The 26,582-nt window shown below is 33.6% G+C and overlaps 1 protein-coding gene and 1 long non-coding RNA gene across 22 annotated transcripts in view; one reads left to right on the top strand and one right to left on the bottom strand.

Annotated features, from left to right (window-relative positions):
- The window catches only part of LOC128863876 (protein bunched, class 2/F/G isoform-like), a 176,218-nt gene that overhangs the window by 51,339 nt on the left and 98,297 nt on the right, over positions 1–26,582 (top strand). The gene's annotated exons all lie outside the window — the stretch shown is intronic.
- On the bottom strand, positions 24,149–26,099 carry LOC128863878 (uncharacterized). Its single transcript, XR_008454631.1, has 2 exons — positions 24,911–26,099; positions 24,149–24,414 (listed from the first exon to the last, which is right to left on the bottom strand). It is a non-coding gene; the product is annotated as an uncharacterized LOC128863878 (long non-coding RNA).

The raw sequence follows: 26,582 nt of genomic DNA on the forward strand, positions 1-26,582 counted from the left end.
GGACGTCGAAATGAGGCGGTAACACCAGAAAACGTAAAAAAATCCACAAAATTGTTTTGAATAATCGAAAAGTGAAGTTGCGGGAGTTAGCTGATATCGTAAATATATCAGAACAACGTGTTGGTTTTATATTTCATGACCAGTTGACTTCTTTGTTATGCTCCTGACTTTTTGGCCCATGTGTTATGTAGCTTCGTGTCACAAGTCAGTAAGATTAAGGAACGGATTTATATAGTTAAACTGGCACAGTTTAAGCTTTTAAACTTCAAAAGAAATAATTCTTATACCTTGGTACTGTCGGCACTGGCAGATCCAAAATAATTATACAGAAATTGATTCGGCAAAATTCTACGGCAGGGTCGATTAAAACCTGATTTTCCTTTGAGATGAATTATGATGAAAAAGTAAAAACTAAATCTGAGCTATTGAATAATCGATTAAATTCAGTGAGTACTCTTGCAGAGGGTCCAAAGTAATGATAATTAGCTTGACATGAAACGGATACTGAAAGGTGTATTCGTGGTAGAATATCATAAACAAGCAATGGAGTTTGTCGATTCAAGTGTTTTCATGCCTAAAGGCCCACAATGGAAGGAGAGCAAATAATCGGGGGAAATGAAAAAACTTGAAACCGAAGCGAATAAAACTCCACTGAACTCTATCAATTCTACAAGAATAAGTTGAATAAATCGGATTCCAGATTAAAGAACCATATTCCAATTTTAATCGCACCGAAGAGTTAAATACAATTTTTCTAGTACAGGGATCTTTGAAGTCCCTTCAGTAGCGGCGGAGATTAGAGTAGACTTTAGGTAAAATATAACAAATGCACGACATCTTATTTTATACGGGGAAAATGCGCAGCGCCGTCAGAGGTAAAATGTAAAAGATCAATAGAATTTTTTATGTACTTCAAACTTGCATTTTATTGTACTAAAATTTAAAAGCTATAAAACTTCATAGAAGGAGAGATTCTAATTAAAAACGTGATATTGTAACGAAAAGTCTGTGGAATTTTTAAAATTTTCTTATAAAATTTGAAAATTGGATTTATATGGTTCTGGCTATACTTTTTTGGAAAAAAAATAAACAGAATTAGATAAAACAACAACAAAGAAATAAGTTCGAAACTTATGTATTTGTAGTACTCTCTTATTACTTCTCAGTACCATAGGTTGTTTCACTCCTTTTTGAGCATCAATACCCTTCCTTCAGCGATTCTGTTCATTGCTGCTCCGGATATACATACGTAAATATTGCATTATTAAGTAACATTATTCAATACCTTTTATTATTGTTAAAGCATAAGAGGGAAGAGGTATTTAATGTTTTTCAATAATACTCGTAATTAAATTAATTATAATTAATAAGAATTAATTCATATTTTAAATATATGTAACTATGTACCACGCCCCAGTGACCTGAGTACGTTGCCAAATATGCACCACACACCTGCAAAGGATGTAAATGTACTCGTACATACATTTCTAACAGTCAGCTGGTCTTGTTAATTACGACTTATTCATATTTGTTCATTGTTTATTTCGTTTTTATCAGCCGTACGTAAATACAATACTTTTTTGCTTACATGCAACTGGTGGTTTCTCATTGGTATTTTTAACTCACTTTCTTAATTACAAAAATATTTAACGGGAAAAAACTGAAAGACATTTAAAAATTACGAATTTTGGCGCAAGGTCGAAATAAACAAAAAAAAAAACTCACTCAGTGGTAGGCAAAAAATTTGACAAGCAATCACTAAAATCAGATAAACATTGCGAAAGAGACATTTCACGGTCGTAAATCATAAAAAAGTAAAATAAATGCTTAAGTCGCTATTAAATGACCTACATTTTGTGTGAAAATCGTAAAAAACATTTGAAGCAGAAAATGTCTAATATTTGAAAAAATGACCGAGAACTAATTGCTGTGTTGGGTAAGTACTAAGCAAAATTTTTTTTATAAAATAGAAGGTGCTCCTACTCCCATTAACAATTTTTGCCCCTGCTGCTAGTCCATGATTCATACATGAGATATTTGGCGCTTTTGCGCTGGGATGTGTGCAAATATATTTATATATAATTTTTTTTCTTAGAGCAAATCTTAAATTCTGTTTTCTACCAAAATGAAAAGTTTTTTGTTTTGTATTATGCTTCATTCAGATAATGAAAAAACGAGCAGAGTGAGTAGTGTTGAAAAAATTCAGGAAGTAAACTGATGTCCTATGTTGACTTTTGTTTCGTTTTGAAGACTTATCCGTCTGCCTTAGTTTTCCTTCTCTTCTTGGAATTTGCGTCAGGAAATGAACTGCCGGGGTTTTGGCCCAAGACTTCTTCGCTTTTCTTAGTTTATGTAACAAACTGGCCATAAGCCTTCCAATTTAAACCATCGACCGAATTTGCAAACGTGCCCTTTGTTCGCAATAAGAGCAGCGTGACATATTTCAAAGTGTTGACTATTTATTTTTTATTTCATTTTTTTTTTAATTATTAATAAAAATATATTGTAGTTCATAAAATAAATAAAATAAATAATTGGCGCGTACACTTCTGTTAGGTGCTTGACCGAGCTCCTCCTCCTATTTGTGGTGTGCGTGTTGATGTCGTTCCACAAATGGAGGGACCTACAGTTTCAAGCCGACTCCGAACGCCAGATATTTTTATGAGGAGCTTTTTCATGGCAGAAATACACTCGGAGGTTTGCCATTGCCCGCCGAGGGGCGACCGCTACTAGAAAAATGTTTTTTTTTTTTTTGTTATTAATTTTGCTGTCACCGAGATTTGAACCAACGATCTCTCTGTGAATTCCGAATGGTAATCACGCACCAACCCATTCGGCTACGGCTGCCGCCAGTTCATACTACAAGAAAAACCACATAACTCTAAGTTTTACTATCAGGATAAGAAAAAAATTCGAGTATGCAGTGTTATAGCCCATTGAATTTGGCATAATAAAATGTAAGTTTAGAGTGGCTCATAAATCGCCTTGATTTTTGATTTGTTTTTTTTTTCGCTAGCGGTCCTGTACACTTTCACTTTGTAAAACATCTGATTTTGATTATCTCTTATGTTGCTCTTGTTAACAAAGTTCTCATTCACTAAGAACCCGGATTAGACTATTGGGTATTCAAACATCCATTACAGACAGATCTCCGGTATAAGAAAAGTTACAAACATGAAATTTCGTAAGGCAACTTCTTCCCAAAATTCTTTATAAATAAAAAATAAATAAAAGTAAAAATGGGTACATTGCCCATAGAAGGCAGTATTGGATTTAGTGTTTCTTCTCGAAAGCGTGATGTTTGATTTTAACCACAAAATTCCTTATACTTTTGCGAACTTCAGAAGAACTCTTGTGGCGAAGAAAATTACAATTTTACACAAAATTACAGTAATGAAGCGATTATTTATTCCAGTTAACTTCATATATTTATAAATTAACTTGTGCAACATATTTCCGGGAATTTGTAGATATAAAATTATGTACGAAATTAAAAATGGCTACAAAATAATTCGTTTTTAATGTTAGTTTTCTAATAAGATAGACGTCGTTGCTAATTTTTTTTTTTTTTTTTTTTGACTGCCTTTAACCATGAATACCCCTAAGAAGTCGTCTAGCAAGGTTCTACAAACTAACCCAAGAAGTACCCCATTTGCACAAATTCACTCCAATCGGTAATCAAATAGGTTTTAAAAAATATTTTTTTCAAATTTTTATTCAAAGCAAACATATCTGTGAAATCTCAATTTTTATTTTCGAAAATAACTCCATAACCAAGAGTTTCAACTACAGTTATTGAAACACGTCACAGCACACCACACGACATGGCTGTAAATCACGACGCCTAAGGATTTGAGAAGTTGCCTCCAGTCATATGAGCAATCAACAGTCACAATAGCCATAGGCGTAGAACGGCGCATGTTTATTTTCATTTTTGCTATGTGCTGGAAATGCCAAGAAACTGCCCTGAAATTGCTGCTTCTCGACGTCGCTATTGCGTTTGTTCCATTGCTTCCAATAAAGCGTACAGCAACAGCACCGTGGATGTTAACTTCTCATTACACTGTGCTTTCCTGAGTGGCTCCCTCAGCTGCCAGTCTCGGTTGCTCACTTTGCATTGACGTTGTGCTGCTGCTCTTTCTCTATTTGTTCTCTTGTTCTCCATCATTCAATGCATGCTCCGCGTTGCATTGACTACCAGTACGTTAGAGTGTGTGTGTGTGCTTTGCTTTTGCTGTTGTGTCTGTCTGGCAGCCGATCGGTCTGTCTTATTATGCGCGTATGTGCGACTGTCCCTGGGTTACAACACTTACAACTGCATTCTCGGCGCTGCACTTCTACTCAGTCGCGTGTTGTTTGTGTATTTTATACTTTTTTGTTTTTGTGCTTACCACCGTCAACGTCGCAGTTTCGATTATTTCTGTTTTTGCTGTTCTAAAAATAGCAACAAGTATTGGCTTTTGTGGCGATTATCAGCGTGCTTTGAGGAGCGCCCAAAGATGGTTAGAGAGGGACGGGTTCCGGACGGCGGAAAACACAAGCACACATATCTATATGAATACATCCATACATATGTTTGTGTGTCTGTTGGTGTAATGCAGTGGTGCATTATAATATACACCTCACCTCTCCTCCCACTAAAAGCTACTTGTTTTTTAGAGTAGTTGTTGCCTTCATTGTTATTGTATGAATATAATCATACGTTTGTTCAAGTGTGTGCAGCAGTAGCCGTTGCATTGGAATTTTTTTCTTTTTTTTTTTGTTGTATAGCTAAGCTTTCTTGTTTTTGCCATCTCTTGTTGACGGTGTTATAAATGGGTTTATTCGGTTTCTTTTTGCTATTCTCCAAAGGCAAGATAGTTTTTGTGCGCTTGTGTACCCTTTCTACTCCTCCCTCTCTCCGCTGAGTTTCCTCTGCTGCCACGTCTACCAACGCTTCTCCCATTATTACATACTTTAGGAGTTAGTCGTTCAGTTATTGCTACTCTTACTTTTACCAGTGGGCTAAACCTTTTTTGAACTTTCCGCTTATGTAAATGGAATTCTCTTCAAGACCTCAGTGATGTGCAGCTTCAATGCAGCGTAAAGCTATTATCCTTTGGGGATAAATTTTTTATGCAGTTAGTGAAAGATCCTACGTTTTTCCGAAAAAACTCTTGCATTCTCCAAACGCTTTTAATTAATTTCTGCAATCGCGCTTATAGGTATAAATATTTATGTTAAAAATGATCTATTCTGTTGTTTAATGATCTATCTATATTTTAATGCGATACGATTTGGCATTTAGGGAACTGAACCGTACTGTTGTAAACATACTATACATACATATGTATATTTGCATACAGTGGAGTTCACAACAATAACAGCGCGACATTTTGCGTTTTTACTTTTTATTTATTAATTTTGTTTTTTCTTTTCGTTTTGGAACTATTTTAATTTATGTTTTTTTAATTTTTTGTTATTTTTATTTACATTTTTTATTTATTTTTTTATTACTATTTGTTTTTTTTTTGTGTGCGCATTTTCTTCCAATTAGGGAAAAGACGAAAAAAGAGTACCAGCAAAAAAAATGTGTCTAAAATCAACGAATTTTTTGAGCCTCTTAACAATTTAATACTTGAAATTTTTCTAAAAATTCGGATTAAAAAGTGTGAAATTTTTATGAACTTTAAATTTTTTTTAAACTTTTTCACAAAATTTTAAACTTTGTGTTGTTGTTGTAGTATACTATATTTTTGTATGAAAAAATAGTACGATAAAATATAAAATAAATAAGTAGTCAAAACTTTGCCATAAGCCGCGGTGCTATTATTTTGAGCACAAGTGTGCATACATAGTTATGTAGATATTTTTTCCCTGCACTTCACCGCAAAATCTATTCGCAGTCAGTGCCTCGTACGCATTTTTTATATTCATTTTTTTTTTGTTTTGTGTTTCTGTGCGATCGTTGAGTCGTTCATTTGGTTTATTTTACTGTTGATAAAACCTGCCCGTTTTCTCGCCACATCTTAATCGTCGTTTTACGATATGCTGATTAGGTTTCCACGTCTATGCGACAAAGTAGAAAAAATTTACCTAAAATAAAATGTCATTTAATAATAAATGTGAACTCATACGAACTAATTTGTTAGCATAACAACCGAAATAACTTAACTATCTGTATTAACTTTCTGTTAAAAAAGTACCAGGTCATCATTTAAATTGACCTAAAGAGTTAGAGTACTAGAGAGTACTAGAAAAGAAAAGGTGAAATTGTAAATAGAGTTCATTCTCTGGGCATTATGCGACGTTTGGTTAGAATTTGAACTATTTTTTTACAATATTTAGTTTAAATTTAATTAAAAAATAGTTATAATTGAAAAATATTCATTCGTATTATTTTTATAGCCAAATTCCAAAAGTTAGATGGACCACCCTATATAATATATGTATGCATCGTTACTAAGTTTTCTCACTTCATTATGCTATATACATACATACATATGCCCACTCGGAAACGTTATGTACATTCTTATCTAGTTCTGCTTTGAGTCTATTTTTAGCCAAATGACATATAAAGCCTTCTTAAAAAAGCAAAAGCATAACAAACTCGGCGCATTCCATTTTTCTATTGAATTTACTGGTATCAAAAGTTGTTATTTTCATGTTTCGGTGAAACCAAATTCCTAAAATTCGATAAAAAACAGCTATTACGTAATAATTATGTAATCCTTATGAACAATTACTGTAACAAATAGTTGTTATGCCTACAAAATGTATTTATAACAAAATTATTAACACCTTTCAAAGGTATTTCGCGCCAAATCACTGCCGCTACTTAAATTGAGAGGGCTTTCTCTGCGGCTGGCTCGTGGATTTATTGTTGTAACAGTCAAGAAGCTGTAATAAATAAACAAATCATGTTTCGTCATTCGCCGATTCATTGTTCTTGTTATTGTTGTTTCAATTATTGTTTCAATAATCGTTTTCATTTCTCCATACGGCTTTTGTTGTTATATAAGCCATTTGTGTTGTTGTTTTTTGCTTGTTAACGTCGCTACTCATAAATTACGAGTAGTAAATAAATTCATTGAACTCTTCGCTGGCTTTCTACTACTACACCGCTTACTCCTATCACATCGTAGCGATAGCTCGATCGTTTTCAGCAAGTAAAGTGAATGAATATAAGCAGAAGATGAATATATGTAAGTATGTATGTATTTAACGGGAATGCGGGAACGATGAAAATGTTTGCTTGTATGAGTAGGAGTATGTAGTTGGGCTCACTCATTGCTAGCTGCCGGCGAGCTTTGGAGTATTGCTGTACTTGTACGTTTTTTCGAAAAATGGCATAAATTTTAAATAAAATATAAACATTTGTCAGAAAAGCAACCAACCTTAATATTTTAGTATATATTTTTTGTACAGTCGACTTCAAGCTATGCGTAAGGGCTTGAAATATGGTGTTGTTCGTAATTATTTTCTTTTTTCAAATTACATTCACATTACATGACTGGTTGCATACCACTTAAATATGAATTGCATTGCCACTTAGTATGCGTATATGCACATCACGAATGAGGTTACACCTGTATTTGACCCGCCGCATATCGCTATAAGCCCTTGAGATCCTCTCCACTCAGTTATTTGATGGAATTTTCAAATTAATTTTTTATAATTTTTCCTTTAGTTGAAATTACTCGACAGCAAGTATTTGGATTTGGTGAAAGTATTTGGTTTGGTTTTGTTGAAAGTGTTTTATCAACTTGAGAGGCCGCAAAGGTCGAAGGCAAACCTCATAAAGCATCTGTCTATTTCATCAACATGACTTTCCATGACCCTTTATTCAAATGGAAATTTATTAGAGGCTTAAACATGTATATTTATATAAACATACGTACAAGGCGGAGCAAAATTAGTCACCCTATTGCAGAATATATAATTTTCCAATAGCGGCATACGTCAATCATATTTGGTACTTGTGAACTAAGCTAAACTAAGCGTAAAGGCCAAAATATATATTTCTACCACTCAAAATAATTTTTTTTTACTTAGTATTTCTAATTTTAAATATTTCCACCAGTAAAAATAATTTTTTTTTTATTTTGTAAAAAAAATCTTCAAAAACAAAATAGGATGTTAATTTTGCGTCAGCTTTTACATATAGGACTTGTGCTAAAAACATTAGGAATTCCTTTCATAGTTTAATAAATGAGTTCCTAATATTTTTATAGTAACTAATATTCTTGTTCGTTAAAAGCTGAAGCTTTATTGCGATTGATTCCATCAAAAATATGAGCTAATATTTCTCAAAAACGTATCTTTACAAAACAAATCCCCAATTAGTGTTTTAATAATGTAAAGCGAAAGCTTTTAGTTTTACGCAAAATTTAGACATTCGGCCGCACATTTCAGCTACTTTCTTATATTCCCCCCATTTCACCTATAATGTAATTGGTGACATTTCTACGAAGCAACTGTTCAATATGCCATGTAAACCTCCGAGTACATTTTTGTCATACTTGTCGTTCAGCCTATCTTGTCAATCAGTGCTAGTAACAAACTGTAGATTACCCAGCTTCGCCGTGAGCCGATTAGCGGTTTAATGTTGGGAAAATTTTTGCATTCTGTACATCGTTGCGTAGAGCGACCCTAATTTCTCTAAAGCACTCACTCTTCAGCAGTCACTCTCACTATTCAACACACTCGCACGCTGCCGTTTCTATATAAAAAGTAAATAAACACTTCCCTACCTTATCAACCAAATAAAGAAATAGTATCAAGTTAATGAAAGATCAAAGATAAAATGAAATGAAGCAAAGCAAAAGAAAAAACGTAAATCTCAAATTCGCAAAAACACATTCAAAGCCACATGTGCTATAAAATAAACAAAGCAACAAAACATTCTTTTTTTTATTTATTTATTGTTTTTCGTTCATAATTGAACATGTTTTGTGAGAATCGTCGACGTCGGCATCGGCATCGTTGATCGGTTCATGTTCGTCTCTTTTAACCTTTCATTAAGTGACGAATCAATATCTGCTATGCAGAGTTCTTGCTGTTGCGGTAGGACTGTATTAGGTTATGTGGAGGGAGAGAGGTATAGACGTTCAGTGTGATAGATTTACGCGTATTTCAAGTTCTGAAGAAGAATAAGAAGAAGAAACTATTATAAGTTTTAAGACATTGTCAGCTGAGCCAACCGAACATATGTATATTGTTGAGCGTATGAGCGATTAAAAATAGCTAAATTGACACTTTTGCATTGCTTGTAGATTTGCTGTATTTTATTCATACAATTTTTTTTTATGGTTTTGTTTTTTGGTTAATATTATAGTGAGGCATTTAAAAAATAATCAGTGGTCGCTTAACGTATACGCCAAATGCAGTACCTCGTACTCGTTTAGCTTGATGACTGGAAAATTAAGATTTGCTCAAACTATGTCGAGTTGAGTATCGTAACCTCTATTTATTTAACCTAACATTTTGGCATTCATGCAACCAGAAAATAGAAAAGAAACCATTAATTACCATACCGCATTTAAGAACATTGGCCGAAATTTGATAGCAACTTCACATATAGTTTTCTTCACTAGTCAATCATCTGACGAAATGATCTTCATTCTTGCGAAATGTTTGTAATACCGTTTGACAGTCGGAAATATAAAAACCTGTTTTTTTTTACCAATTTATTCAAATATTAAGAAGTATTTTGCTAGTCAATCATCTGACGTGCATTCTTTTTTGACATGAACAATGGAGTTCAGAGGAATGGAATTATATCTATGGAATTATCTGACGAAATGTTCTTCATTCTTGCGAAATAATCGTAATACCGTTTGACAGTTGGTAAAATAAAAACTTGTTTTTTTTTACCAATTTATTCAAATATTAAGAAGTATTTTGCTAGTCAATCGTCTGACGTGCATTATTTCTTGACATGAACAATGGAGTTCAGAGAGCATGAAACTGCTTCTTATTTGCTTACTCATTGTCAGCAAGCGACAACTATAGTGTAGTAGAAGTCGGAGTGATCCCTGTCTGATAAAAAAAAAATATTAATTCCTTTTAATCGGATAATCTTAGGTATCTGTGAGTCATTGTAACAACTAGAACTGGGAGTCCACTAAGCTTGTTGAATATGAGCAGGTAATTCAGGGAAGCAATGACTTTCAAACGACAGCTTTCGAATAAAGTTAAACTAGTTGATAATATTGATCATTTAAATATTATATTATGGAAAGAAAAGGGGCAATGTTACAGTTAAATTTAAAACCAAAATTTCGCAAAAAGAAATGTATGTTAGGGAGTGGCGACAAACAAATTCGAGCATACGATTTTTTTTTAGAAAAAAAGGCTTGCCCCTCACGCAAAAAAATTTCCAAAAATCAGCGAGAATCGGTAGCCACCTGAAACTTGCACTTTCAACTCGGATTTGCATACTTTGCATTTCTGGAAGTCTCCTAAAATATTTTGAACAAAAATTTTAATTTTCTTTTTTAATTTGGTAAATGTTGTTAAATTTTAATGGTTTATGCTGTAGAATGCATCATAGTTTTATTAAAAAAAAAAAACAGGAAAAAGACATTAAGAACAAAACGCAGTTAAAACTTTGTAATTTGTCGTGGTGTCCACCACTGAAAATAATGTTTTCTTATCTAGTAAAAAGCAGTTATTCAAAACCAAAAGTGGATGATACATACAATACATATATTGCTGGCGTGAAAAGAAAATTAAACGTTTTAACGATTTATTTACTAATTCAATAATATCAGTTATTTTTTTTTTTTTGTTTTGTTTTTTGTTTTTTAATTATATAACGAATCGAATGTTATAATTTAACGAAATGTTTCAAACTTTGTGCAAAATTTTTAAATATCTGCTAACTTTCATCAGAATTAAAAATATCATAAATTTCAAACAGAATCTTTAGATAAAATCCAGGTATACATTTTAATAGCCCATTCGGTTTGGATGCAAGTTTCAAGTAATTCCCAAATAGTGTTGATTTTAGGCAATTTTTTTTGAGTATTCCCTCCTATATAAAAAAATGTCTATCATACCAGAAATGTATGTAATTGGCACGTACGAGTACACTCTATCTTGGATGTTTGGCCGAATTTGTGGGATGTACTTCTACAAACAGCAACAGCATGGAGAGAACCACAGTTGTTTAATTTTATAAGGCACTTTTTGATAGCAGAAATGCACTCAGAGGTTTAACATTGCCTGACCTGGAGCGACCGCTATTAGATACATTTTTTCCAACATTTAATGCTTCATGTCTAATATGATTCTCGATTTTTTTATTTTTGTTTTTATATTTTTTTTATATTTTCTAATTTCTTTTTATTCTTTTGTGAAATTTAAAAGGTTCTGAATTTAAAGCATAACGATTTATAGCAATGCTATCACTATACACCCACAATATTTGACTGAAAAAATATGCCGAAAACATTACCTAACTTTTCCTTATTTTCACTTGAAACAACATATTTCGCACTACGCTTTCAATACTACGCTCATGGCACAAACAAACCCCATGAAATGAGTGTACAATCGCTACTACAATCAAGTGGTCCAACAACAGGCATTCATTCATACAAAATTAGCTCTTATCTTCTTTTGTATTCTCTCTTTGCTTTTAGATGCAAAATTTTATGAATATTTTTGTTAACCTAAACACCAAGTATTTTTATGAGGCGTCTGTTGCTGTGTGTTTGCATTTACAGCAAATTTCTTCTAATAAATTGTCTGTATTTTTTAAGTATACAAATTTGCATTCATTATAATTGCGCGCAATCAATTCAGTTTTAATTCAACTGTGTCTATTTGCGCCACAAAAATCCATTTAAAACGACGTTTGCACATGAAACAGTATTTCGTAAGAAAATACTAAAACACAGCAACGAACGTGTTGTATTTAGTATTTAAATACATACAAAGTTTTGGACGCTGGCAATTTTTATGAATGAAATATAACGTGAAAACAAAGTAATATTGCTGAAAAGCGTAATGGCGTAGAAAAACAATTTATTCAACATTCGAACGAGTGATCATAGTTTCCCCATGCGTCCTGCTTGCTTGCTTTGCCCCAACTATGAAATCTCACCCCAAAAGGTGGTTGCTAGTTTGTGCCAATGACAGTGTCGGTGGTCAGTTGTCTGCTGTCTGCTTTGATTCGTCGTCTATCTGTCTGATTGCCGCCCACTCGTTAAATACTTTCGAGTTATTAATTTAAATTAAATGCTTATTTGTTTCATTAAAACAGTCCAAGCACTCATACGTACATATGTACTTGCTTATGTAATTTTCTCTGATATTCATGAGCAGGTATGTAGTGGCCGTATATTGCCGTCACATGCATAGGATGGTAATAGTGGATATCTACGCCATAAACGCTTAAAATGGCATTCATTCCTCATATTCATTCTCAATATTCTTTTTTCATTTATCTATTTTTATTTTTCATTGTTATTTTTTTTATGTAGGTACTATTATTATTTTTATTTATATTTATTATTTATTTGTTTTTATTTTATTTACTTCTTTTTATTTTTTTATTTTTAATTTTGTAGTAGTAATTTATTTGTCTTTCCATTAGTTTATTTATCTTTCATTATAATTTTTTTTTTTTAATGATTTTTATTTTTCTTTTATTTTTGTTTAATTTTTTGTAGAAGCGGTATTTGCATTTTCTTTTATTTATTTATATATTTTTTTTATTTATACGTTTTTAGTCTTTTATTTATTTTTATATTTTATTTATTTATTTTTATTTATTTATTTTTGTTTTCTAATTTTTAATATATATTTATATTTATATTTTATTATTTTGCTTTTAATAATTTAATTAGTTTTTTTTGTTTTTATTACTTAATTTATTTTTTTTATAAGTGGCTCAAAATTCGCATTGATTTTTGATTTTTTCTTTGAAGATGTTTTACATTTTCTTCCATGCAACTAATGCTCGAAGTTTTTTTTATATGAAAGAAAATGCAAACATAGCAAAAAAAATCACAAATCAAATTTGAGTCACTTTAAAGTTGTGCAATATTATACTAAATTTTTATAGACTATAAAACGCACATCCAAATTTTTTCTACAATACAAAAAAAAAAGTTAGAAATTTTTGTGAGTTTTTGTATTGTTAAAATTTTTTTTAATTTGCGCAAAGTGTAAAACGATTTTTGTAAATAAGAAAAATAGCCGAAACGTCTTCAAAAGTCGCTTTACTATAATTATGACCATGGCTGTATGTATGTATATAGTATAAGCTCTTTAAAATTTTTATAAAGATTGTATGGATGTAACCTCATTTTCGATTTCGTTTTCTGGCTTGTCGATTTGAATATGGTTTGTTTATTGCTTTAAGACAATTTTCTTATTTTTACTTTCCACAAAATACGAATAATAATCGAACAAACAACTCTGAAATGGTTCACATGAACATTGCTAAAAGCTATACTTTTCCTCATAATGACTTCTTTGTAATGGGTTTCCCAATAGGGGCATAACAATTTCAATTTTAAATGCGCACTCAAATCTATTTTTTTATCTGACAAAAACGTAATTAACTTCCAGTTTTTTTCATGGTGGAGTTCCCGAACGATTGCAAGTTATTCAAAATGGCTACCGAAATTATGAGTCAGTAGTATCAACTTGAAAAACGCTTGCTCCATAATTATGAAGTGAATGTATCATTCAACATTATAGAGAAATTTGCGTAAAAATCTTGGTAAGAACAAATTAACTCAAGAAGTGAATCCTCTCGTTCATTTAGCACGCCAAACTTTGAACATGAAAAAGAATAGTAGGAAAATGGCTCCTAAAGATTAATCTTTGCTCACAACAATATCGATTTCCATACTCAAGCTTAACTTGCGTACAGCTTTTAGAATAAATTTCAGTCCAATAGATGAATTATACTTTGTTTTATTTAAATAAGAAATGGTTACTTACCTTTTGAAAACCCCTGTATAGTTAAGGAGGTTTGTCGCATGTAAACATTATTAGCATATACAAACTATATTCTGACTTAGCAGTTCTTTGTAAATGCAAAACAGCCTACTTATCAACTATCTTACTGTGCTGAAAATCACTGCCCGGAATTTGTAGCAACAGACATGCACACATTACACACACGTATGTATCTACAACGCGCTCAGGAACTCTTTAACAGAACGTCCTTGGCCGTAAACTTTATTCGATATCACGAACTTCGGAAGTAGAATAAAATAGTGAATTGGAATGTATGTGGTAAGCGCAAGGGGAGGACATTATTTTAATTAAATTTTCAGAGAAATTACTTATATGTAAATTCCATCCCCAGACTTTCATATGTCACTAACAACATTCCTAAATATCAAAAAATTGTTGTACCTGCCTTATTTGAGTTTACTGCTCTTTTTATTGCATTTTTATTATTTATTGCACTATCTGTCAATTGGGGAGAGTATACCCCTTGGATAGGAGAAATGAAATAGTACTATGTACCTCAGGGCGAGTCTAAATGCAAGCAAATCTTCAACTTTTTATTTAAAAATTAAAGCAGCGCACACATACTTGTATGTATATATATTCATACATATGTATATATGTAGCCTAGTTTCCACCAAACCTTATCCGCAACAAGACAGGTGTCTTCCACAAAATTTACTATGCGCAGCTCATCAAAGCGAATTGAAACCGTAAAATTTTATAATGAGCAGCTGTGAATTTGCGAAAAGATCAACGATCTCTCTTACGGCGCAACCTAAACGTCTTTTATTGTCCATAAATCGTTATTCAGCCGCGGGGCAATAATACAAAACGACTGATCGGTTTGGCGTAACACAACAAAAGTAAAAAAACAATTACAGCAACTGAGGCTTCGAAAAGTGATAACAAAGCACCAATAAGTGAACAAAAACAGAAACCACTACTGCAATACATATGGCACCAGCAATGCTCGCGACTGGCAGTTGATTCAACTCTCGTCCATTTAAGACGATTCAGCAAAATAAAATATCCAAAACAAAGTATGTATTGAACTGAATATTAAATAAAAAATGAAGGAGAGCAGCGTACGAAGCAAAAGAAAGGCTTACAACAGTGAAATGTTGAATGGAATGAAAGAAAGCACTTGCATTTTATGAAAGACTGGAAAAAAGCTTCAGAACAGAAGAAGTTAAAATAAAAAGCGAAAAACAAGTTGAAGTAAAGAGGAATTATAAATTAAGTAAAAAATGTGGTAGCAATATAAGTATAACAGAGGAGTCAAGGTAGAGCAAGAGTTAAGTTTGGAAAAATGAAAAATTCCAAATTAAAAAAAATCTTTAAAAAATCTTTCGTTAGGTAGGGTAATCTCCTCGAATCGGTAATATTTAGGGGGAGTTTTTTAGTCCCCGGACATAGCATTGCTTCGACAGCAGCTTTGACCATGTGTTAGCCATTTTAAACCCCCTCATCCGCACAACACAAAAAAAAAAAAAAAAATAATGTAGGGTACTTGTTGTTGCTATAACGTTATATCTCGGGATATTTACTCATCTTATATGCATACTTGTATATGTAAGGGGAACTTATGGTAGGGCAGGCAGACGTGAGCAAATAGTAGTACCGGCCATCGTTCGCCACAATACCGCTTGCGGTCTTCTGCCAAAGTGGTTGCTCTTGTCATGGGGTCATTAGCCTTATCTCGCTCGCGCACATATGCCAGTCAAAGGCTTTTTACACTCCTTATTGTTTGTGTTGTTTGTTTGGCGATGATTAGGTGTGAAAAGCATTTACAACAACAAATTGTTCGTATATGTATGCTACCGGTAACGAACCGCAGTGCAATTAAAAAAACAATATGCACATGTGTATATACATACATATATCAAAATGAAGTGGAGAAGTAAATGATTTTGAAATTTTCAATCGGCAACAACAAATAACACAAGGTGCCAAGAGGATTTTGTTCTCGCACAGCCACATCTGGTGATTTCCATTAGATGCAATTTTTTCATTGTTTTACATTCTTAATCCCTTTTAAAGCGTTTTTCAATCGGTGCGCTTCAACTTTTTTCCGATAGGGAGGGCGAACGACGCAATATTTTTTATTTTTCGCTTGTCATTTGTAAACTTCATTAGTATACATTTCATCATGGAACGCTACACACTTGAGCAACGATTGCAAATCGTGCAAATTTTTTATGAAAATAATCGTTCTGAAATTCGAAAATGATCCAGATTTTTTCCAAAAAATCATCTTCAGTGATGAAGCTCACTTTTGGCTCAATGGCTTTGTCAACAAACAAAATATGCGTTACTGGGCAGAAAGCAATCCACACGTGATTCTTGAAGCACCGTTGCATCCCGAAAAAATCACTGTTTGGTGCGGTTTACATGCCGGTGGCGTAATTGGCCCATATTTTTTCGTTGACGAGAACGATCGCCACGTTACTGTGAATGAAAATCGATACTGCGACCTGATAAACGATTATTTTTGGCCGCAATTGAATGGTATGGACTTAGACGACATGTGGTTTCAACAGGACGGGGCCACAAGCCACACAGCACACGCTACAATTGATTTGTTGAAGAGTAAGTTCGATGAGCGCATTACTTCCAGAAATGGATCGGTCGAATGGCCGCCGCGCTCGTGTGATTTGACGCCTCTAGACTATTTTCTTTGGGGTTATGTGAAGTCATTGGTCTACAGTAACAAGCCGGCGACGATTTGTGAGCTCAGAGCCAATATTGAACGCGAAATTGCTGGAATTTCGGCCGATTTATGCGAAAGAGTGGTCGAAAATTGGGTTCAACGATTGGACTTCGTAAAACGTGCACGCGGTGGTCATGCAAAAGAAATCGAATTTCATACTTAAATGTATATGTTCAAACTCGATAATAAAAAAAAAATTTGTTAAAAAAGTCAAACCGTTTGTGTTTTATTCAAACAAAAAAGTTGAAGCTTTATTTACATTTTCATGCAATTTTTTTAATAAAATATTATTATCGAATGTTATGCCACATGGTCTAAATCTTTGCTATTAATCGGCTGAATGATTCTTTAGTTGTGGCACACAAACGATTGATATAGAATTTACAATGAGGTGTTAGTCCAAATAGTTCGATAATAAATTGATGGAGATTTATTGTATTATAGTGAAGATCAAGAAATTGATGTAAAGGTATTACTAAGGCCTCTCTTTCATTTGAGTTTACAGACTGAGGGTGCAAGGTAAGAACTGCACGGCGGATTTATCCGAGTTTTTCAGTCAATCTCTCATTTTGTCATGAGAGAAAAAAATGTTTGTGTCGTAGGTCATAATTTACCGTTTCTTTCCTATCACGCCAAACACACAGCATTACAACCCTTGGCGCCAATCCCGTCCCTGCTTCAGCTACATCACTGCATCGCCTATGATCTTTTTCATTAATTTTTGCCGTATAATTTTCACCACCAGTAATTGTTCACCTTGAGAGTAGTCGATTTTGTTCCGTTTTTGGAAAACTTCACGCATGGAAATTCGACCCATTAAATTTTTAGAAATTTTTCGGCCAATTTTTTTTGAGTAGATGTAGTTGTAGGATGATAGATACCAGGCTTGCTTGTCAAGAACGGTGAAAAAAAAATTTTTGAGGGGAACTTTAGATGGTACATCCGTTTTATTTCACAAAATTTAGCTTTAGCTTGGTGAAACACAAAACGAATGACGTCGGCATATCTGTCAAATTCACTCAGAGCCGAATAACGGTCTGCTAGGTAGTATACCTCTAAAAATCTTTTCACCATGAATTGGTTGAAAAATTTAACTTTAGCAAAAGAATTAATGATAGTTAACAAAACATCAATGTTTAATCAATTTAGACAAAAATAATTTTCATTTATGAGCTAAAATCCACACCAATTGATCTGCATTATTTATTTTTCTCAATATCAACGTAAATGTGTAGAAACTACTGTGAACTTGTTTGGCGAAAACATAATCACATTCATTTATGAGTGAAAAAATGGCAACTAGTAGCAACCTAAAAGGGCCTAGTTCTCCGCTAGTCTTGCATTAGCCCAATTCGCTGCACGGTACCTATCTATAAATAAATGAATCGAAGACATCTAGGTGCATGTATACATTCCGTGCTTTTTAATTTTATTACTCACAATCATACAAAAAATTAGTATTCCGTTTGTTTTTTATTTTAATTTATTTTTGCTTTTATTATATTAGTGATGTGGTTTTAGTTAGTTTTTTTTTTTTTTAATTCCTGTTTCTTGTTTTCTTTTTTTTGTTTTGTGTATTTTTTTGTTTTGTTTATTGGTTCATTGTTTTTATATAGCTATTTTCGTGGCTTACTCCGTTGCATTCCAGCTAAAAATAAAGCAGTTTCGGTTAAACAAGACAGCGAGTATTTGAACAAATTTTTTTGCAAGTAGTTGCACGAAAGAGGCGCAAAATTCCAAATTGAATGACGACAACGAGGTCAGTTCGTCAGTAACGAATTTTATGGTGAAAGCTCTAGAAATTTAATGCCCCTGTTATGAGTATATTTGTTAGTGATTTTTACAGACGCGAAATGTACACTCACTACTCTCTCTGTACACTCTGTTTGTTATTTTGGCTAATCGGCAATATGCTAATTAATTGCTGCGGAGCGTTTGATGAGATAGACAAGTAAAAATGAATATTTGTAATCAAATTTTATTGATTGGTTTTCAAGATATTGTCCATAAAGATCAATACTTGTGCTTTTGCATGCGATTGAATAAATTTCAAAGCGCTTTTTCTACCGCCTTTTGTGGTAGCGCCAAAACATGTGATTGGAACGCATCGATCGCTTCCGCAGGTGTCGCAATATGTTGACTTGGCGTTTTATTTTTGATTAGCGAAAATATGACAATATCATTGGCTGCCACATCAGGATTGTAAGTCGAATGCTCCATCAGTTTGCTCCGAAGTGTTTCGTGCATCAACAATTTGTTAGATTTTACGCCTTGAAAAGCAAATACAGTTTATTGTTTCTTCCTGATTTTTGACTTTTTAATATCCATAACTCGATGAGTCGTCATCTGGCACGATCTTACAGAGTCATTTTTTGATGCGCCCTGAATAAAATCCATAATAAATAAAATCGTTGTCAAGGTGATATTTCACACTAAAAAAATTATTTTTGTTGTTTTTTGATTGTTCCATTCAGTTGTGAGTTACAGGGTGTTAACAATGGAAGTCAACAAAGAGAAAATTAAGTAGATTTTACAGTTTTTCTGTGATAAAGGCGTAAATGCAAGCCAGGCCGCTGTAATTGTGAATGGTGGGTATGATGCCGATGCTGTAACAACTACATACGTGCAATTTTGGTTTCGTCTATTCCGTTCAGGCATTTTTGATGTTAAAGAAAATGTCGGTAATGTCGATACAGAAATAATCGAAGTTGACCGGCATGTTAATAGTCGAAGCATCGCTCAGGAGCTAAAAATCGACATAAAACAGTTTTAAATCATTTGCACAAAAATTTTAGGAAAAAATAATTGATATCTCTTTACCCAAACTAATTTGTTTTTATTTAGTAAAAAAGTTGTTCGAAAACATAATTGTGTGATTAACTTTGTACAGCCATAAAATATATATTATGTTATAGCTTTTCTATTATTACTTTTGTAAGCTTTTTCCGACAATAACGTCAAGCCTTGCAACACATTGGGAAGAATATGATGCACGCTGTTAGTTTTGATTGCATGCAATAATGCAATTTGTATTGGAATTTGCACAAAATATGTTCGTCGCGATGTGTGCGTGCGTAATTGTGGGCAAGCCTAACTATTTCGCTCGGTCTCGTGGAAATATGTGGGACACTCATTTACTAATTCAATGTTAATTTAAAATATTTTTTATTCATACCAGTCTTAATAGTCTTACTAGTAAAGTTGAATAATAGCCACAAATACTTCACATTTTTTCGAAATCAAATTCTATTAATTAATCTGATTTAATACTTAATTGATTAGATTTTGCATGCAATTACCTAATCTGTACATATTCCACTTGCATGTCTTTTTTTATTTATTTTTATTTTTGAAAAATAGTTCCTTTATCTGATTAGAAACATTTTTTAAATTTATTGGAGGCATAAATATTTCTCTTTCGAAAAAAGTACTTAACTTCGACCTTCAGTTTTCAGGTCAAGCGAAACCGGACCTGAAAATCGAATCTCTCATCAAATTTTCGAAACGAATTAATATCTTTGGCCAAAATCTATAATAAAAATCTCGGTTAGGTGGGGAAATCATACAATACAATGAGCTCTAGGGCAACACAACGGACCCAACTTGCGGTCTATGTGGCACTCCAATGCGGGGTCACCCTTAAACGAAATAACCAATAGTTAAAAACACCATGTACCCATAGAAGTTCTAATAACGCAAATTTATTAAAAAATGTTTGCCTTTTTAAATTTTGTTTGAATGAGTCAGTTAGTTTAGGTCCAAATTATTCAGCAATAATCCAAAATGTAGGTTTAGAATTGGAGAAAATGTTTGACTCACGCTATAAGAGCCAGTGCAATGCAAATCTGCCAAAATTTTTCAAATGATTACTGATATCATACGCTTAGAATTTATATTGGTAAAAACTAATAATTCTGGGACTACATTTTCCACGTGAGTTAAAATCAATACAATATCTTAGATCGAAGATCAAAGATTTCGTAAACTTATTAATTTTGTTTCGTCATCCTTACCTTCTATGCTCCTAATTATACCGTATTTTATGAACCAGATATTCCCTGAGTCTACAAAATTTGTTAGTAATAAACAAATTACCCCTGGTAGGACGTCCTGTAAGAAATCCCTGCCTTTGACTGTTAAGTATTTCCAATAAGTGTACAAAGCTTATTTGCTGTTGCTGAGCGCAAGTAATTCCAAAGAATGCTTACTTAAACAAATCCCAAAATAGCGTAATTACTTGATGTGATTTGCACACTTCATTTGTAATTGAATTCATTGCCACTAACCGTACGGTTTTGTTGCTGGTTTAGGCACGCACCATAACGTATGTACATGTGCAGACATAGTTGTTGTTTTCTCATACACTTGAATTTTTTGTTGCATTAACTTTAATATCATCTCTCCCTCTCTCTACTTCGCCACCATAACACATGCGTGTGTAGGTGTGCTTGTGCTTAACTTCAAGTTGTCAACACAAACCTCTGAGCTAACGGCGCTCTCACAGCCAGTGTTTGAGGCGTTTCTAGGGCGGCACCTATTATTTGTTCGGTCAGTTGCTGGCGCCTTAAATTCTTTACATTTTTTCGTTCATCATTTTACGTTGTTTTTATTTGAATGTGTGCAAGTAATTAATTAGTTTTTTTCACATTGAATTATGTCATTTTAACATACGACTGACCAAGCTCGACCCATTCGTGGTTGGCAACAAAGCGTATTTTATTTGCAAAATGAAGAGGAAGAGGAAGTATGCACAAATTAAAGGTGACTGTAAAATAGGTTCAGCTAAATATACTCTTTGTGAACAAATTTTTGGAATAAAACCCGACATGTCCAGCTAATAATGGAACGAAGAGAAATAAAATCAGTAATTTTGCGACCTATTTAGGAGACGGAGGAGGGCTAACTCCCCAATTTTCACAAGTATTTAAAAAAATATTGTAATAATTTCAAATTATTCTGTCAGCCAGTGAGTGACGAAAGCTTTGAATATTGTAATCCTCATTTTTGTGAATTTTCTACGTAAGGCCACTTCACATGCAAAATCCAAAAAAATCTTGAAATTCATACAATAATATTTGCATTCTAAAAATACTTCCAAATTAAAATACGAAATATTCAAAGCATGAATAACATAACATAGTAATAATTTACTCTCACTTTAATTCAATACAGGAAAATTCATCCAATTCGAGTTGAATGTACACATTTTTTTTTTTTCTAAATCGGTGAAAGTTTTAACTCAGGTTCAGATTTGCGCACGAGTTGAGTTCAACCTAAAATCAACTGCTCAAACTATCGGCTGTTTCTTAGCTGCATGAGAACTATGGTTTGACAGCTGAGAATGGTAAACTATGTTAACATTTTTATCCAGTATTAATCATTTATCGCCAGAAGAATACTTCGAAATTGTGGAAATTTACTTTAAAAAAAATAAATCTGTTCGCGAAGTTCATGGAGAAGACGCCGAAATGTCGATTTGGCGTCGTTCTCTACTTGTTGGGATTTGTCCTTCGTCTACGTAGAAAATTTTATGTAAGGATCTTGGCTTACATACCACAAAAGACCATGAGGTCGAAGTGGTTTTGCACTCGAAGTAGTCTAGTAGTGCCTATGGAATACGGTTCGTGCAAAAATTGAAGCCAAATGCCCACAATTTGGATTTTTGCTGATTGGGCTCATTTCGATTTATTATTCAGATTTCTTGGAACAAGTAGCAACTCGTAGCTACGGTGGGCATACATATGCCGGATGTAATATTAAAAAAATAAAAAAATCATTACAACATCTTTCCTGTACTGCGTTAACATATTAAGTAGAATTAAAATAACACCATACATTAAAAGGAATAAAAAATAGGTGACTCTGATTTTAAATATAAAAAAGTAAATATTAAATTACGTCTTGTTTTTCCTTAAAAACTTTTGAATAAAAACTCTAAAACACATACTTTTTTTATATGCTGTAACAATATTTATTAGGTGATAAAAAATCTTATCTACGAGTATTTAAAAGTAATACAAACTGTGGCAACATTATTAAAGCAAAAACAAAAAATTAAACTTAAATGCGAAATTCGAGTAAAGCAATTGTTTCTAAAATAAATAAAAATATTCGGAAAAAGCATCCCAAATGTGTGCAACGTAAAATTAATAGTGAATGCGACCTTCAGATATTTATTATCACTCAAAAATTCCGGTTTGGATTCGTAGCAACGGCATTTTGACACTCCGAATGGGGTGATCCGAAACTGATGTCTTCCAGCGTTCGCTCAACACCTGTTTTCGATCGTATCTAAGTCAGAAGTCGTGATAGCCTGGCCATTCTAGTACTTCAATTTGTTTTTCCTGCGGCCAACTTCGGGTGGCGCGTGACATGTATGGCAGCGTTTGCTTGCTCAAATATGACTTCAGTGTCTGATAGCGTCTCCATAAAGTTAATAAAGACCTTGTACAACAAATGTATGTAATTTTCTGAGTTCATAACTGAGTGGTAACTGAAACCAACCTAATCCATCAAAAAACCATCTCCAAAGTTTCGCTTGGTAGAAAAAACATATAATGCCAATAGTAATTAAGACCCTTCACGAAAAACAAATGGGGCGGTGTGGCCAATAGCAGAACATTAACAGGGTATCAGCGAATTTGAACGGATCAGCATTAGCTGATATAACCGGAGTCATAACAGCGGTTTGTGTCATGTCCGAGGTCATGATATTTCTCCACTCATCGGTCTATGACACGTTTGTGTGACTCCGTAAACGCTGCTTTTGACTTCATTTTTTTCCAAACTAGTCGATTACTATCGGTTAAAATTTGTTGCACGCGACGTTGGCCTGGTAACCTTAAATCACTTACAATTTTCGATGCCGTTGTATTTTTTCCCAAAACATTCCGAATAATAGTGAATATTTGTTGCGAAGATAACTTTTGATTATTTTTGTTTGACCGGGTTGTGATAACTTTTCCTAAAGCGATTTTTGTGCTGTTGATACCAGTGCCCTGATAGGCATGGACCTGGGCGATTTCTTTACGTGTTAGTGTTTTGCCCTTTCTCATGATGACTTTTTATGAGAATTCAATGGCTGTTATACCCAACTTACTTTGTTGAATTTCAACAGCTTTGACTCCCAAAATGAAAAATTAAAAAGTTACGAAATGGTACTTGCATTTGAGCGAAGCATGAAACAACAATTAAAACACAGAATTTCTACATCAAACACAAGGCATCGTTATCATTTAAACAGATATTAATAAGAGGGCAAATGTTAATTGAATTTAGCGCAGTAAGTTCCTGTTGCATTTGATCATAGAAAAGCGTGTTTTTTATATGATTTGCAAAAATTTGCAAACACATCTCATTGCACACGCAATGGATTCTCATGTGGTCCAAACATCTTCTATAAAGGCCTAGTTGGTTTAGAGTGTTTGTGTGGTTAACCATTTTTTATTGTTGCTAAACGCCAACTATCGCAGCGAGGTGTTTCTTTTTACTTCTCTTGTCTTGTTGGTAGTTTTTCGGTAATACTCATGGCTGTGGTGCAGTTGTTAGTGTCATTGCCTCAGGAAATGTCGATGGGTAAAGCGGTGAATCACGGCTGCCATTTACGTCTACTTTTGTTGCTACAGCTGTTTCTGTTGCTGCTGAAAATGTGAACGTCGACTGCGATAGCCGTGGCTACGTCGTAAGTAACAGCGTGTGAGTCGGTCAGCTGTTTTAAACCATTAGCCGGTAGAGTTGCCAATTTCCTGGAAGTTATCATGCAGATTGAATAAATTAGAAATGAATCATCACTTTAAGGGAGGTCTGGTTTTGCTCTGTGGCAAATAATGCAATTTGGCTGTACGTGTTCGCATTCGATATATGAAATGATGAGTCGAAAAAAAATCGTTAATAATACATGAATGCATGGAAATGAATATTTAATTATTAATAATGCCAAATAATCTCAATAGATGTTTATTAGTTATCTCAGATTGCCCTGACCGCAGCATTAAGAATTTTGGTTAATGCGATCTAATCTTCAGGAAGAAGTATGACGGGATTTTTTTTTTTCAATTGAATGAGTATTATCCTGGGAGCCAAATCTGCAAAATTTTTAATGCAAGTCCTTCAATTTGATCGTAAATTTTTTTTTAATAACGTGCCGGTGCGTCGGTACATTATGATTAAAAAACAGAACTTACGGTGACTAAGAACTTTTTTATGGTTTTTCAAAGAAATGTCGTGCTTATAATTACTTACTGTTTATTTTTGGTTTTCACAAAATTGATTATTCACTTATTCAATGTAAGTGTTTGTCACTTGACAACTCTTCTCAATATGGCTCCACTTCATTCTCTCAATCGCTCATGATCAGATCCACTATTTACACACACTCGCACACCTGCATTTATACTCTCAACTGCCTCTACTCTGAATCAACTGGGGTTGTTGGTATGTTGGAGCTGCTCTATGGTAAATTAAAGAAGGGGAAGTGGCGGCAACGGAACAACTACTGGTGTGCATACGTTTCGATTTTGTTTTTGTTCTATTGTTTTGACTCCCCGTTTTTACTCTTTCCATCTTTTGTACATGCAATATATTATATTTTATTTTATTCAATTTCGTAACTACAAAGAGAGATACCATATGTACATATTGCATGTAGTTGTATACGTATGTGTTTGCGCTCTTCGTGATCCATTTTATTTCGTATTTTGTTTGTAAATTCCTCTATCTGCATATTCGCTTTGCGGAAAGTCGCGACAGCATACTTTGCTGTTGTTGTGTGTATATACGCGCGCGGTGAGTTGGTTGTACTAGCCGACGCGACAGTCGTCCGTCAGTTCACTTCTGGTTGGCTAATATTGGCATTTGGCCATTCACACACGCACACAAGTACAAACCTAGGCCAGTTATGAGTTAAAATGTGTGTGCGGCATCTAAAAGTATTTATAAGATTTGCTTCGGCTTGACTGCTTCCTTCGTAGTCATCGGCTTCATTTGCAAAAGCGTTAAAAGCTTAAGAGGAGGTAGGAGGTAGGGTTTGGTTGGTGGGGAAGCGCTGCGGATTGGCTATGCGCGTGTGACTCGATATCTGTATACGGCGTTGATGGCGCCTACGATTTAGATGGTAGCGTCTCCGTACTATTATTAGTACTTGGGGTCGGTACTATCGAATCGTGGAATATGGTGGGGAGGCTTAGAACAGCTGTCATTGCTGCAACAGGGTGTCACTGGCAATCAGATTTAGTTTTTGTGCTCTTCTAGTTTACGAAATATATTTTTTGCGCGCAATTTCTCATTTCACTGCGCATTAAAACAAGAATTCTGATAAGAGATAGAGAGAAACGAATATACGAATATATAAGGCAAAAATTGAGGAGAAGGATAGGATGGAAATAATATGCCGATGGTACATAAACACGTAAATGCATACAAACAAAGGAAGATTGAACTAATAACAGTAATGTGTTAAGATAAAATAAATAAATAAAATCAAATAAATGAAATACTGTTAAAAAATCGAAAAACATTAAATTAATTGAATTGCATTAAATCGAAGTAACTCAAATGTAGTAAAAAGTGAATGATGCTATTGAAAAGATAGGTCGTAGGTCTGAGATAAAGCTAAAACCATAACAAATTACGTAAAATGAATTAGAACTTGCTTATTTAAATTTGATGTTCTGAAGTTTTTTCGCAAGGGACCAATAATACGGCAAAATCATCACTCTCGGCCACTGTTTACGAAAATACACTTTCGTCAAATCGTCTACGCCACATACAGGGTGGGCCATATAGCGTTTCCTTTATGAACCACCTATTTTTTTGAGAATGGTAACACAAATGACATGTCAAATGTGTTCATAATTTACTTAAAGGTTTGACATTTACGAAATCGGAAGCTACACGCTTGAACAAAATTGGGAAA

Source organism: Anastrepha ludens, chromosome 5 (genome assembly GCF_028408465.1).
Source record: "Anastrepha ludens isolate Willacy chromosome 5, idAnaLude1.1, whole genome shotgun sequence".
In the NCBI taxonomy this organism is placed as follows: Eukaryota; Metazoa; Arthropoda; class Insecta; order Diptera; family Tephritidae; genus Anastrepha; species Anastrepha ludens.